This window comes from Uloborus diversus, chromosome 10 (assembly GCF_026930045.1).
Source record: "Uloborus diversus isolate 005 chromosome 10, Udiv.v.3.1, whole genome shotgun sequence".
Classification (NCBI taxonomy): Eukaryota; Metazoa; Arthropoda; class Arachnida; order Araneae; family Uloboridae; genus Uloborus; species Uloborus diversus.
In genome coordinates, this window is record NC_072740.1 from 89,095,932 (window position 1) to 89,111,754 (window position 15,823).

Sequence of the window (15,823 nt, forward strand, 5' to 3'; positions counted from 1 at the left end):
GGACTGACTGACTGACTGACTGACTGACTAACTGACTGACTGAGACTGACTGACTGACTGCTTGACTCTCTGACTGGCTATTTCACTGACTGACTGAATGACTAAATGGCTGACTGACACTGACTGACTGACTGCTTGACTACCTGACTGACTGCTTGACTGACTAACTGACTGGACAGGACTGACCGACTGACTGACTGACAGACTGACTGAATAAGGATGACTGACAGACTGACTGAATAAGGCTGACTGACTGACTGACTGACTGACTGACTGACTGAATAAGGCTGACCGACTGACTGACTGCCTGACTGACTGACTGACTGAATGACTGACTGACTGACTGACCGAGACTGACGGACTGACTGACTGAGACTTGACTGGACTGACTGACTGACTGACTGAGACTGACTGACTGCTTTAGTGACTAACTGACTGCACAGGACTGACCGACTGACTGACTGACTGACTGCCTGACTGACTGACTGACTGAATGACTGACTGACTGAGACTAAATGACTGACTGCTTGACTGACTGGCTGAAGGACTAACTGACTGACTGAGTGACTGACTGACTGGACTGACTGACTGAGACTGAATGACTGAGTGCTTGACTGATTGACTGTCAGACTGAATGACGGACTTCGCAAAAGGGAAAAATAAAAAAAAAGAATTATAAAATTAGAAAAAAATATTTGCATTTAAGATTTCCTTTCCGGCTGGGATTTGAACCCAGGGCGACACTCATGGAAGCCCAACGCTCTCGCCAATATACACTGTTAAAAAAAATGTATTCAAAAATGAAACTCTGAATGTATTCATTTTTTTTTTGAATACAATTGATTCAAAAATGAGTAAATGTGGCATCAAATACAAACATACGAGAAATAAGAGTCATCATATACGAACATACCCAAGTCATCATATAAGAATACAACACATTATCAAACACTAATTCATGAATAAAGATGCATACAATCATTTAATACTGCAGCTAACGTTTCAGGAACATGGTTTAATAAATATTCATGTATAAATAGGAAATATAATAAGCGTGACCTCCAAGAATAAAACTCGCGAGCTTCGAACTCTTTTCTTATTGCGCATGCTACGCGTCGCGCAAGAGCGTGAACAAGTGTCGACAATGTTCATACGCTTTCGGCGCGTTTGTCTTGCGGAGCGGGGAGCGATCGAAATGGCTGATGTGTTCGTCAAGAAAAAACTAGAAGATTGGAGTTTTCATCGAACTTTGAAAGTAAGTTTTACTTTTATTATCATAGTAAGGATAATAAATGAAGGGTTGTATCTAAATTACCCAAAAATTACTTGCCTAAATTGCTCGATAGCACATTAAAACATCCGACTGTGCTCGGAACATATTTTTAAACATTATATTTTATGTGGATATATATGTTTTCAAACTGTGAAAGAAAGTTCATAACGAGCTTCGTAACCTTTATTATCGTAGTGAGGATAATAATTGAAAGGTTGTATCTAAATTACCCAAAAATTACTTGCCTAAATTGCTCGATAGAACATTCAACATCCGACTGTTCTCGGAACATTTTTTAAACGTTATATTTTATGTGGATATGTTTTCAAACTGTGAAAGGAAAGTTCATAACGAGTTTCGTAAATTTTATTATTTATATTTTACTCTTCAAATTTGAAAAAAAAAAAAAAAAGCGAAAGCAACATCTTGCACAAACAGCTATGGAAGAAATTAGGTTCTCATCAAGCATAAATCGTTGCATGGGATGCAGTTCGATAAAGGTCCCGTCGATTTTCCGTTGGCGAAAGGATCAGTTCCCGCGCCAGGTTCAATGTTTTCATTGCGATACAATGCCATATATGGTATCCATGCGGTGTTTTCCTCATCGCCAAGTGGATAGAAGTTGCATTTACATAAAAGCCGAGATGTTTTTCACCTCCTGTGAAAAAGATCTTCATTTTTTGAATGATGCATTATGTAATTTACAAAAAAACCTTTCACTGCGTCTATAAGTTATGAAATGCACAGTAAGCAATAATTTATAAATAGTACTGCATCACATACGGTGAGCCATAACAGTCATTCTACGGTGAGCAATAACTATTTTACAATCACATATTTATATTATCTTTGTGTTTCATAATTTTGAAGTGCACAGTGAGCAAAAACTTTTTTACAACAGAATATTACAACTCTAATTACAAAATGTACGGGGAAAAACATTTTTTCAATTCTATATTACATACGGTGAGCAATAACTACAGTCGGACCTCCATATATCGAACTTCCACATATCAAAATTTTCTATGTATCGAAATCCCAGCAAATTTCTATGTTCATTACATAGAAAGTTGTTTCTATATATCGAAAAAATCTCTATATATTAGAGATGTACCGAGTAGCACTTTGGCCGAGTACCGAGTACTCGGCTTTTTATTACTCGGCCGAGTACCGAGTTACCGAGTACTTGGCCTTTCACTACTCGGCCGAGTTCCAAGTACCAATTATGTTTTAAGAAGAACTACCGACACACATGTGATGAATTTTGAACTTATTGAAATAGTAATATAAACCTCCTTGTCCATATAATAGTTTTTAAAACTAAATTCCCGCTGAAATTTAATTACGCATTATATATATACAATTTTGTTTGTGTCAAAAATTTTACAAAAAAATAATTTTTTAAATTAAAAATAAATAAATAAAAGGTATGATTAATCAAGTTGGAATTAAAACAAAGTACAGTAAAATCCCTCTAATGCGGACACTAACAGGACAAATTTTTTGTCCGCAATAGATAGGTGTCAGCAGGACAGGGGTTAAATAATGTTATTTGCATTGGAACTGGGGAATTAAAAATTGTCTGCATAAGAGGGGTGTCTGCCTTTGAGGGGTGTCCGTTAGGAGGGGTTTCACTGTATACCAATCAATTATAGTTCTAATCTGCCAAACATAAATAATTTTTAAAAGCAGATAAAACAAATGTGCAGGAACACTCCAGACACATGTTTCTGCCCCCCCCCCCCCCCGTTACAAGGAACGTCTTTTTCAGTGCATAACATGTGAGCTAAAGAATGTAAAGACATTCAACAAAAAAAATACGACTTTTGTCGGATGCCTTTAAATCTACGAGCCCCCATTTTGTGCATTGAAAAAGGAATTCCTTGTAATGCCAAAACACGTGTCTGCAGAGTTCCTGCACTGTACTTTTAAGGTTGTTTTATTTTTTAAGCAAAGGTATTTTCACATTTTTTATAACTAATTTTTGTTTGCAGCAAAAATCCATTTTTAATATAAAAATTCCATATTTTCTATACTTACATTTTTTGCGTAATTTTTAATAAATAAGTTTTATTAACTTTGCCGACATTAAAATAAAGATTTATTCCATTGAAGCATTACAAACTTCATTATTCTCAAAATTTAAATTTGACTTATAAATTTTAATTGTAAATGATTGCAGAATATAATGCTTGCTCTTTTTTTTATAAATTTTAGTATGTCTTGGACAATATTCAATTTTTTGCAACTACTTGGTATTGGCCGAGTATCTGATCAGAATTTGGCCGAGTACCGAGTACTCGGCAAATTGGCCGAGTACCGAGTAGTTACCGAGTACTCGGTACGTCTCTAAACCAAAGCTTATGAAGTCATGTAATTTCAGCATTAATTATGAAATAAAAATGGATTTGTGCTGAAAAGTAGAAAACAAAATGCAGTGTTAAATTGCACAAATTTGCAAATTTTTATAAATTAGTTTATTGCAAATATGCATTTTAATGTTATCTTTTTTCTTTTGTTATAATCGTGTTTACCTTTTTAAGATTAATTTACAATATTTTTTCTGTGAAGTTAGCATTGAGTAAGAACACTATAAAAAATTAACTCTTTCCAAACCAAAATATTATTTTAAAACATATAATAGAAATAAAACTATTACTATTTCGATTGTTAAGAATATTGGACCAACACATTTTTTCATGATTTATCTAGTCCTCTTTTTTTTTTTTAAATCCCCGGAGAGAACGGATGTCATGCATCTCTCCTGGCAACTTTTGTACCTACTTTTCTTGCATATGTACTTCATTTTGCATTCAATTTTTTAATTTCTTAAATTTTCTTTTTTAGCGAACCTTTCGAGAGATATGGTATCTCCAACATTATCACATTGCTGAAGGTTGTAAAGGCCAAAAATAACAAAGATATTTATTTAATATTTGATTTTATGGGTAAATATAGGTTTTTATAAGTTGATTGTATCTCAAGATTCATGTTTAATCAGGGTTTGTTGATTTAAATCAGCTTGATTTAAATAGTGATTAAAAATCATGATCTAAATCAAGTGATTTTTTTTTTTAAATTGATTTAAATCAATTGATTTGTATTAAGTGATTTTTTTTAACAAAATCAGTAATTAAAATCAGTTGATTTTACTTTTATAAATTAATTTTGCATTTTTAAAATGTATTGCTCTAAATTTAACTACACTGCATTATACTATCTTAACCTCAACAGGCAAAACTACATAGATCCCTCTTTCTGTGTGTGATGCAGATTTTCACTCTTGTAATATTGCTTTTACTCCAAAATTAGTTTAGAACAAAATAAAAATTTTGAGTTTTTCTTACACGCCATGACTAATATAGTTCAGAAAAGTAGTTGGTTAACATATTATTTTAGACTAAAAACGTACATGATAATGGAAACCTTATCTTTAAGCAAAGCATTAAACAAAATCACATCTTATCTAAGCATTATAACATATTTTTGAATCTTAAAATTAGAGACGTACCAAGTAGCACTTGGGCCGAGTAGCCGAGTACCCGGCCTTTCACTACTCGGCCGAGTACTCGGCTTTTCACTACTCGGCCGAGTTACCAAGTACCAATTATGTTCTAAGAAGAACCATCTACATGCATGTGATAAATTTTGAACTTAATGGAATAGTAGTATAGACCTCCTTGTCCATATAATAGTTTTTAAAACTAAATTCCTGCTGAAATTTAATTACGCATTACATAAACAGTTTTGTTTGTCTAAAATTTTACAAAAAAAATTATTTTTAAAATTAAAAATAAATAAAAGGTATGATTAATCAAGTTGGAATTAAGGCAAATTACAGTAAAATCCCTCTAATGTGGACACTAACTGGACAATTTTTTTTGTTCGCAATAGAGCGATGACCGCAGGACAGGGGTTTAAGAATGTTATTTGCATTGGAACTGGGGAATTAAAAATTGTCCGCATAAGAGTGGTGTCTGCTTTGAGGGGTGTACGTTAGGAGGGTTTTCACTGTATACGAATCAATTATAGTTCTAGTCTGCCAAATATAAATAATTTTTAAAAGCAGATAAAACAAATGTGCAGGAGCACTGCAGACACGTGTTTCTGCCCCCCCCCCCCCATTACAGGGAATGTCTTTTTCAGTGCATAACATGTGAGCTAAAGAATGTAAAGACATTCAACAAAAAAGTCCGAGTTTTGTCTTTAAATCCACGAGCTCCCATTTTGTGCATTGAAAAAAAGAATTCCTTGTAATGCCAAAACATGTGTCTGCAGTATTTCTGCACTGTACTTTCAACGTTGTTTCATTTCCTTTTATTTTTTAAGCAAAAATATTTTTATATTTCTTATAACTAATTTTTGGTTGAAGCAAAAATCCAATTTTAATATAAAAATTCCATATTTTCTATATCATTATATATTTCCATATTTTCTTTTTTGCATAATTTTTATTAAATAAGTTTTATTAACTTTGGAGACATTAAAATAAAGATTTATTCCATTGAAGCATTATAAACTTCATTATTCTCAAAATTTAAGTTTGACTTATAAATTTTAATGGTAAATGATTGCAGAATATAATTCTTGCTCTTTTTTTATAAATTTTAGTATCTGTCTTGGACAATATTCAATTTTTTGCAACTACTCGGTATTGGCCGAGTATCTGATCAAAATTTGGCCGAGTACCGAGTACTCGGCAAATAGGCCGAGTACCGAGTAGTTTCCGAGTACTCGGTACGTCTCTACTATATATCGAAATTTTTTTCGAGATACTCGTAGGTTTTTCTCTGCTTTAGACTGTTGGTATCATGAAAAATGAAGCTTAGCGGAGAAAATTATGTTCACTAAAGGTTGCTACAAAACTTGAGGAATCTGGGGTTTAGGAGTGTGTAGTTCGGTCGTTGTTCCGTTCTGGAGTTCTTACATTCCCTCAAGTTTATTTCAAATCTTAGTTGTAACCAGTATCACTGTAAAATCAGTTTCAAGCTATCCCTTTTGTCTGTTGAGTATCATTCCTAGTCTTTTTAGCTTCAGTAAAAATCATTCAAGTTAAGTAGATTGATTTTTTACTTTTCACTCGATTCCATTGTCAAAACGAAAATCCCCTAATGTTACAGATCAAGTTGATTTGCCGAAGAATGAAGATGTATGAAGGCACAAAAATGTAATTTCTGCAAAATTAATATTTTTATTGTTATCTTTCATTTAATGCCCGTTTAAATTATAAATTGGGTTTCATGCACGTTTTAATGATTTAGAAGTTTTTTATGTTAAAATAAGATCGTTTCTATATATCGAATTTTTTCCCGGCAATTTGCTACTTTGATATATGGAGGTCCGACTGTATATTACGATCGCGTATTTACAATAACTTTGTGCAACATAATTACGAATTGCACGGTGAACAAAACCTTTTTCCAACACTATGTTGCATACGGTGAGCAATACGTTACATATCACGGTGAGAAATATTTTGCATACTACGGTTAGCAATAACTTGAATTGCAACTATTGTCAGAATACGCAGATTCAGTGGCACAGAATCTCGTGTTACAATTTCACGTCCGGGAAAGTTTGAATTCTGGCCTTTAAAAAGCATGAAATAAAAATTTTAAAAATCGCCTACTGAAAAAAACTTTAAATGAAACTAAAATAAAAAATTTAAAAAAACCCCGACTAAAAAAAACCTTAAATAAAACTAAAATAAAGAACTAAAAATACCCGACTAAAAAATGTTTAAAATAAAATATTTATCGACTTTTGAGGTTTCTGATAAATTGCCTTATAAATAATAGAAGTAATATATCCAAGCGTCGTCGTGTCGGGGGACCAATATGAAAATAAAATATGAAAGAATGAAAAATAATAAAGTAATGAACAGAATGCAGCTAATAATGATAAAGTAGCTATGATATCTAAATACAAGAGTTTGCTCAGCGGTCTATATAACCTACATACCAATATGAAAATAAAATATGAAAGAATGAAAAGTAATAAAGTAAATAACAGAATGCAACTAATAATAATAAACATCAGTTTTTACTTGCAGACAAACATAAAGCAAATTACCCATTTACTATATTATTTTATTTATTTATTTTTTTGCTTTTTTTGAAATGGTTTATTATTTATTTTAAATTAAATTGATAATTATACTTAATATATAAATAAATTTACTATGTTAAATGGAAATGCTTTTACACTTCATAAAATAGTTCAAAAATTTTCTATTTTAAACTTGATGCATCTTTAATCCAAATCGATGCTCTTCTTCGAAGACATTTGGCATTTTTCCATAGGAAAAGCACAACCCAATTACGTCTTCTTTTTTTTTTGTGAAACTTGCTTTTCATAACAAAATTTAAGAGTTGGGGAATGTATACGCTCAGATTTGATTTCCATATCTTATGCATGCGATAGGAAAATATTAAAAGAGTGGACACTTTTATTTTTGAATTTTCTTACTCATTTTAGGAGAAAGGTCTGGACCCCCGTGGCTATGTCACTGGTGTTCTAACAAATATAGTTGATCATATCAACAAAATATATTTGAAAGTGAAACATAATTATTTTTCGCTAAGTAATAATTCTGTTAAACAATGTTGCAATTTTAAAAATTATGCAACATTCGATATCAGGTAAACAATGCAATGCTGAGACGCCTGTCGCATATCTATAAGATGACAGATAATTATTATTGCAGAAAGATTTTTTAAAATCTTTTTCTGCACCTATCTGCCCGATTTTAAGTAGAAAAATACAGTTCAATATCGTTGAGTTTTATCATTTTCAGTTAAACGCTTTTCGTAATATTCAATATTTTTTTTTGCATATGTTTTTTTATTGATGAGTTTTCTATTCCTTAGGTATATGAATTACATTTTCGCAAAGAAGACATTCTTCATGAAGCAGAATTCTTCGATGAAAAGTCGATGAGACTTCTAAAGAGTGAAATATTTGGTATGTCCCACAATGACTCAAATGCTGCATCCAGTGCTTTCACATTTATGATCCAAAGTTTATTGTCTCCGTACAAAGATGTGGCACATATTTTGCCAGTGCGTAGCATAGATGCTGACGATTTCCATTCATATATAAAAAAAATCTTGATTGGTTTAGCTGCCATAGGGTTTAATGTCATATCAGTAGCCACTGACAATAATGCTATTAATAAAAAGGCCGTTAGTATGTTTGCCTCTCCCCTTGAGTCGCGGGTTAGGTATGATTATCCTGGAAGTCCAGGAAAATTTTTCTATTTTTCTTTTGATTCCGTTCATTTGATTCCGTTCATATTTTTACAGACTACATTCAGATTCTTTGCAAGTGGTGGTCAATAATGAATGTGAAAACTTTGTATAAGGGTGAGCATAAAAGGGATGAGTTCCAAACGCCTCTCACACCAAATACTGACACAGCTCAGTATAAGTTCTTAACTAACTTTATTAATTGGTTAGACAAATGGGAGGAAATGAATTGTACAACTGGTGGATTAACAAAGCAAACCCATCTAGCCATAAGCCATACTACAAAAGCTATGCTTGCTCTTGCAGAGTACTGTTTTAAAACTTTAAATTTCGATTATTTTTTACCAGGGAAAATACAGACTCATTAGAAGACAGATTTGGGTCTTACCGTACATTGGCAGGGTCAAATTACAATGTCAGTATACGTCAAATTTATGACACTGAAACAAAATTGAGAATGCAAACAATTTTACCCCTTGTGTTAAAATTGAAAAGTTGTGGAGAATTGTTACTAAGTTTTTTTCAGGACAAACATTGGGATGAAGATGAAGATAGCTCAGATTCATATCCTTTTTTTAATGGTTTTCTAATCACTCCGGAAGAAATGGTAAGTACTCAATCGAGTTTGCCAATTTTAACATACATTAGTGGATATGCAGCTCATAAAGTTCTATTGAAACTAAAGTGTGAACAATGTCGATCAACTTTATGCATTGATAAGCCCCTTGACACAGATGTAAACAATGATTTTATATCAAAATTAGACAGCGGAGGGTTGAAATACCCACATCCCGAAGTTGTTTGTGTTTCTCAATTCACATATGTAGTTGTAAACAAATTGTTGTCAACACATTTTGAATCAAATTTTATCAGTTGTCAAAATCACAGAAAGGTTGTAAAATATTTAACTCTTGATGTACTGGATGAAAATGATATTTCTCTAGGTATCGATGAATGTGAGAGTCATGATTCTCTGTTTCTTGTAAAACAAATTGTATGGGTTTTCATTAGTATATTTTTGAACAACTTTTGCAAAAAACAAAATGATTCTCTTCAAAAAATGAAAAAAGATCAAAAAGAAAAAAATTTAAGAAAGATGCACGTAAATTGTCCACACTAAATAAATAAGCAATTTTATATTGTTTCTATGAGTTATCTTTTAAAATGTAAAAGTTTGACTGAATTATCCTAAACTATTTTTAAATTACAACCTAGGGAATAGGTGGAAACACTATGATGTACCTTGCCGATTAGTGTCCGCTTGTTTATAATGTTTCATTTTCATGCAGGGAAATCATAGGGAATTTTTCTTGCAAAATTGATTAGCAACCCTGATTGTGAAAGTGTGCAGAATTTTAATTTCTAATTAGTTATGGACAATGAAGTTTCTTAATGTATTGTACAAAGAGAAATGAACATCTTCTTAAACCCTTAAAAAAAAAAAAAACTGAATTTTTCTATTTTATTTAATAATTTTAAGTTTTATCAATTAAAATTTAATTATTATTAATCATTATTGATGCTGTATATAAAAAAGAAAAGAGTCAATTAAATTAAACCGTGCTTTATGAGTGTAAAATAGTAGACCACCACCTCTGCATATGTAGTGTGAACTGTTAGTACTTGATTCTTAATTTTTCATGTTTTTGATTGTGAGTTCCTAATAGCTAAATAATTTGAGTGTTAGCTCTTGTTTGACCTCATGTGTAACATAAATGGTAATAGGTGTTTTTTATGTGATGTATGTAATATCATGTGCAAATAAAAGTTACTGTGCTTAAAATATTGTCTTTATTTGAGTATCACATTCATAAGCTAGTTGAAAGCATAACATATGCTAAGCATTCTTTTTTTTTTTTTTTTTTCAATTTTTTTCAGAACTTTTTCTACAAGAAAGGATTACTTGTGTGAAAGTACAAAATTACATCAATATGAACAAAAGCAAAATCTCTTTAAACAATTAAGTCATTTATTTGTTCACAGATATTTTGTTTAAAATATATTAGGAATATTTATTTACTTATGTGTAGACTCAACTTATTTATTTTCCTTTTGAAGAAGTTATACTAATTTGCCAAAGCTGTATAGTTCCACCCAAAAGTCTTCAACTAATTGCCTATTTTGATATTTATAGCAAAAGAACATTTTACCAAAGCAGATTAAGTTGAAAAATCAGAGATAATTATTTCTTCAAAAAAAAGAAACTTGGAAACTTCAAATTAAACAAGACTCAATAAAATATTTCTCATTTATTAATAACCCTACATGAAAAAAATGTACGCTCTAAATAATTTTATAATTATTTACGGTACAAGTTTCCCCAACCCCCCAATGTCTATTTGAAATTTTGAAAACGTGTGAAAGTAAAATTTGAAGATTAATTTTCTGCCCTGGAAAACGCACAAGTTTCACTTATAAAATTAGCAAAATAAGTGATTTTGTGAGGTGAAGGAGAAATAAGCTGTCTATTCTATTAGATTGGTGATTTAATTGAAAAAGATATGCGTCACCTTTTTTTTTATTTAATATTTAAATTCGTGTTACATTGTACGCACGGCGCTTTCCCGACCGATTTCCGTCAAGTCACGGCGCGAGAGAAACTGGCCTCATTTTGACCACGTGACTCGCCCGTGAGCAGGCCTTCCAGATATAGGGGGCGTTGTTCGAACCCGAGGCCCTCCGGCTCCGAATCCGACACTCTACCGATCGGGCTACCACGGCCCCTCTGTAAATTTTATGGGAAAAAATTTGGCCTTGTATAGTAAAACACCATTCTATTGAGGGGTATTCTCCGCAAATTTTACAGTTTTGCACAACCAACCCAGCTGCCGGTAAAAAACCGTAATTTTTACGGAATTTTTTTTACATTATGCATTTAAAAAAATGGAACACAAAATTCACTTATTTTCACACTACTTTACTCAAAAATTTTTATGGACTTTTAAATGACTGAAATGATAATTGCACTAAAGTGCATGGCAATACTTAGAATGTGAATTCAAGATATTTTCAAAAGTGAGCTGACCCAATTCATATATTTGAAATAAGCCATTATACTTGATTTCTAAATGTATTCAAAAATGAGTACATATAACTGAGCTAAAAACTCATTATTGATTAATGAATGAGTTTAAATTTGATTTCTAAATGTACTCAAAATGAGTACATATAACTGAGCTAAAAACTCATTATTAATTAATTAATGCATTTATATTTGATTTTAAAATGTACTCAAAAATGAATACATAGAACTGAGCTAAAAACTAATTATTAATTAATGAATGTGTTCATATTTGATTCAAAAATGTACTCAAAAATGAGTACATATAACTGAGCTAAAAACTCATTATTAATTAATGAATGTGTTTATAATTGAAACAAATGTGTACTCATATTTGATTACCAGAATGTACTCAAAAAAATGAGTACATGTGTTTCTCAAAATTGAACCTTATTGATTCGGAGCTATATTGAGTAATGAAAGTATTCAAAAATGAGTAAATTTTCATTATTTTTGAATACCCATTTTTAACAGTGTACTATCGGATCTCTGTTGATCGGTGTCTTAATTATAATAAAAACAAAAAATGCACCTTAGTAATTATTGATCTAAAATCTTTGAAATCTAAAGGTCGAATGATTAAACTGACTCAGAATTTTCTTCCGTACATAAATAATCCATATTTGCAAAAGAAAGAAATTGAAAAAAAAAAGAATCTTCAAATTAGAAGAGAAATATATACATGGAAGATTTTCGTTCCGGCCGGGACTCGAACCCAGTACCACGCGCTTGGAACCCAACGGTCTAGCCATTAGGCTATCGGAGCTCTGTCGATGGAAGTCTTAAATATAATAAAAACAAAAAATGCACCTTGGTAATTATTGATTCAAACACTTTGAAATTTACAGGTCGAATAATTAAACTGACTCAGAATTTTTCTCCCTACATAAATAATCAATATTCGCAAAAGAGAAAAATTAAAAAAAAAGAAGAAGAAATTTCAAATTAGAAACTAAAAGTATACATTGAAGATTTTCGTTCAGGCTGGGACTCGAACCCAGGACCACTCGCTCGGAAGCCTAACACTCTAGCCATTAGTCTATTGCAGCTCTGTCGGTGGGAGTTTTAAATATAATAAAAACAAAAAATGCACCTTGGTAATTGTTTATTTAAACACTTTGAAATCTTCGTGTCGAAAAATTAAACTGACTCAGAATTTTCTTCCCTACATAAATAATCAATAATTGCAAAGGAAAGAAATTGAAAAAAAAAAGAATTTTCAAATTAGAAAAGAAATATATACATTGAAGATATTCGCTCCGGCTGGGACTCGAACCCAGGCCACTCGCTTGGAAGACCAGCGGTCTAGCCATTAGGCTATCGGAGTTCTGTCGAGCGGAGTCTTACTGCCTGACTGATACTGCCTGACTGACAGACTGACTCACTGACTGACTGATACTGACTGACTGACTCACTGACTGACCGAGACTGACTGACTAACTGCCTGACTGACTGAGACTGGACTGACTGACTGACTGACTGACTAACTGACTGACTGAGACTGACTGACTGACTGCTTGACTCTCTGACTGGCTATTTCACTGACTGACTGAATGACTAAATGACTGACTGACACTGACTGACTGACTGCTTGACTACCTGACTGACTGCTTGACTGACTAACTGACTGGACAGGACTGACCGACTGACTGACTGACAGACTGACTGAATAAGGATGACTGACAGACTGACTGAATAAGGCTGACTGACTGACTGACTGACTGACTGACTGAATAAGGCTGACCGACTGACTGACTGCCTGACTGACTGACTGACTGAATGACTGACTGACTGACTGACCGAGACTGACTGACTGACTGACTGAGACTGGACTGGACTGACTGACTGACTGACTGACTGAGACTGACTGACTGCTTTAGTGACTAACTGACTGCACAGGACTGACCGACTGACTGACTGACTGACTGACTGCCTGACTGACTGATACTGACTGACTGACTCACTGACTGACCGAGACTGACTGACTAACTGCCTGACTGACTGAGACTGGACTGACTCACTGACTGACCGAGACTGACTGACTAACTGCCTGACTGACTGAGACTGGACTGACTGACTGACTGACTGACTGACTGACTGACTAACTGACTGACTGAGACTGACTGACTGACTGCTTGACTCTCTGACTGGCTATTTCACTGACTGACTGAATGACTAAATGACTGACTGACACTGACTGCTTGACTACCTGACTGACTGCTTGACTGACTAACTGACTGGACAGGACTGACCGACTGACTGACTGACAGACTGACTGAATAAGGATGACTGACAGACTGACTGAATAAGGCTGACTGACTGACTGACTGACAGACTGACTGACTAAGGCTGACCGACTGACTGACTGCCTGACTGACTGACTGACCGAGACTGACTGACTGACTGACTGAGACTGGACTGGACTGACTGACTGACTGACTGACTGAGACTGACTGACTGCTTTAGTGACTAACTGACTGCACAGGACTGACCGACTGACTGACTGACTGACTGCCTGACTGACTGACTGACTGACTGAGACTAAATGACTGACTGCTTGACTGACTGGCTGAAGGACTAACTGACTGACTGAGTGACTGACTGACTGAGACTGAATGACTGAGTGCTTGACTGATTGACTGTCAGACTGACTGACTGACTTCGCAAAAGGGAAAAATAAAAAAAAAGAATTATAAAATTAGAAAAAAGTATTTGCATTTAAGATTTCCTTTCCGGCCGGGACTCGAACCCAGTACCACGCGCTAGGAACCCAACGGTCTAGCCATTAGGCTATCGGAGCTCTGTCGATGGAAGTCTTAAATATAATAAAAACTAAAAATGCACCTTGGTAATTATTGATTCAAACACTTTGAAATTTACAGGTCGAATAATTAAACTGACTCAGAATTTTTCTCCCTACATAAATAATCAATATTCGCAAAAGAGAAAATTTAAAAAAAAAAAGAAGAAGAAATTTCAAATTAGAAACTAAAAGTATACATTGAAGATTTTCGTTCAGGCTGGGACTCGAACCCAGGCCACTCGCTTGGAAGACCAGCGGTCTAGCCATTAGGCTATCGGAGTTCTGTCGAGCGGAGTCTTACTGCCTGACTGATACTGCCTGACTGACAGACTGACTCACTGACTGACTGATACTGACTGACTGACTCACTGACTGACCGAGACTGACTGACTAACTGCCTGACTGACTGAGACTGGACTGACTCACTGACTGACCGAGACTGACTGACTAACTGCCTGACTGAGTGAGACTGGACTGACTGACTGACTGACTGACTGACTGACTAACTGACTGACTGAGACTGACTGACTGACTGCTTGACTCTCTGACTGGCTATTTCACTGACTGACTGAATGACTAAATGACTGACTGACACTGACTGACAGACTGCTTGACTACCTGACTGACTGCTTGACTGACTAACTGACTGGACAGGACTGACCGACTGACTGACTGACAGACTGACTGAATAAGGATGACTGACAGACTGACTGAATAAGGCTGACTGACTGACTGACTGACAGACTGACTGAATAAGGCTGACGACTGACTGACTGCCTGACTGACTGACTGACTGACTGACCGAGACTGACTGACTGACTGACTGAGACTGGACTGGACTGACTGACTGACTGACTTACTGAGACTGACTGACTGCTTTAGTGACTAACTGACTGCACAGGACTGACCGACTGACTGACTGACTGACTGACTGACTGAGACTAAATGACTGACTGCTTGACTGACTGGCTGAAGGACTAACTGACTGACTGAGTGACTGACTGACTGAGACTGAATGACTGAGTGCTTGACTGATTGACTGTCAGACTGACTGACTGACTTCGCAAAAGGGAAAAATAAAAAAAAAGAATTATAAAATTAGAAAAAAATATTTGCATTTAAGATTTCCTTTCCGGCCGGGACTCGAACCCAGTACCACGCGCTAGGAACCCAACGGTCTAGCCATTAGGCTATCGGAGCTCTGTCGATGGAAGTCTTAAATATAATAAAAACTAAAAATGCACCTTGGTAATTATTGATTCAAACACTTTGAAATTTACAGGTCGAATAATTAAACTGACTCAGAATTTTTCTCAATACATAAATAATCAATGTTCGCAAAAGAGAAAATTTAAAAAAAAAAGAAGAAGAAATTTCAAATTAGAAACTAAAAGTATACATTGAAGATTTTCGTTCAGGCTGGGACTCGAACCCAGGGC

General features: G+C 34.2%; 1 long non-coding RNA gene across 1 annotated transcript; it reads left to right on the forward strand.

Annotated features, from left to right (window-relative positions):
• Positions 1 to 1,162: 1,162 nt before the first annotated feature.
• Positions 1,163 to 8,411, forward strand: LOC129231703 (uncharacterized). The gene is made up of 3 exons (XR_008581280.1): positions 1,163 to 1,255; positions 4,121 to 4,221; positions 8,143 to 8,411. It is a non-coding gene; the product is annotated as an uncharacterized LOC129231703 (long non-coding RNA).
• Positions 8,412 to 15,823: the final 7,412 nt, after the last annotated feature.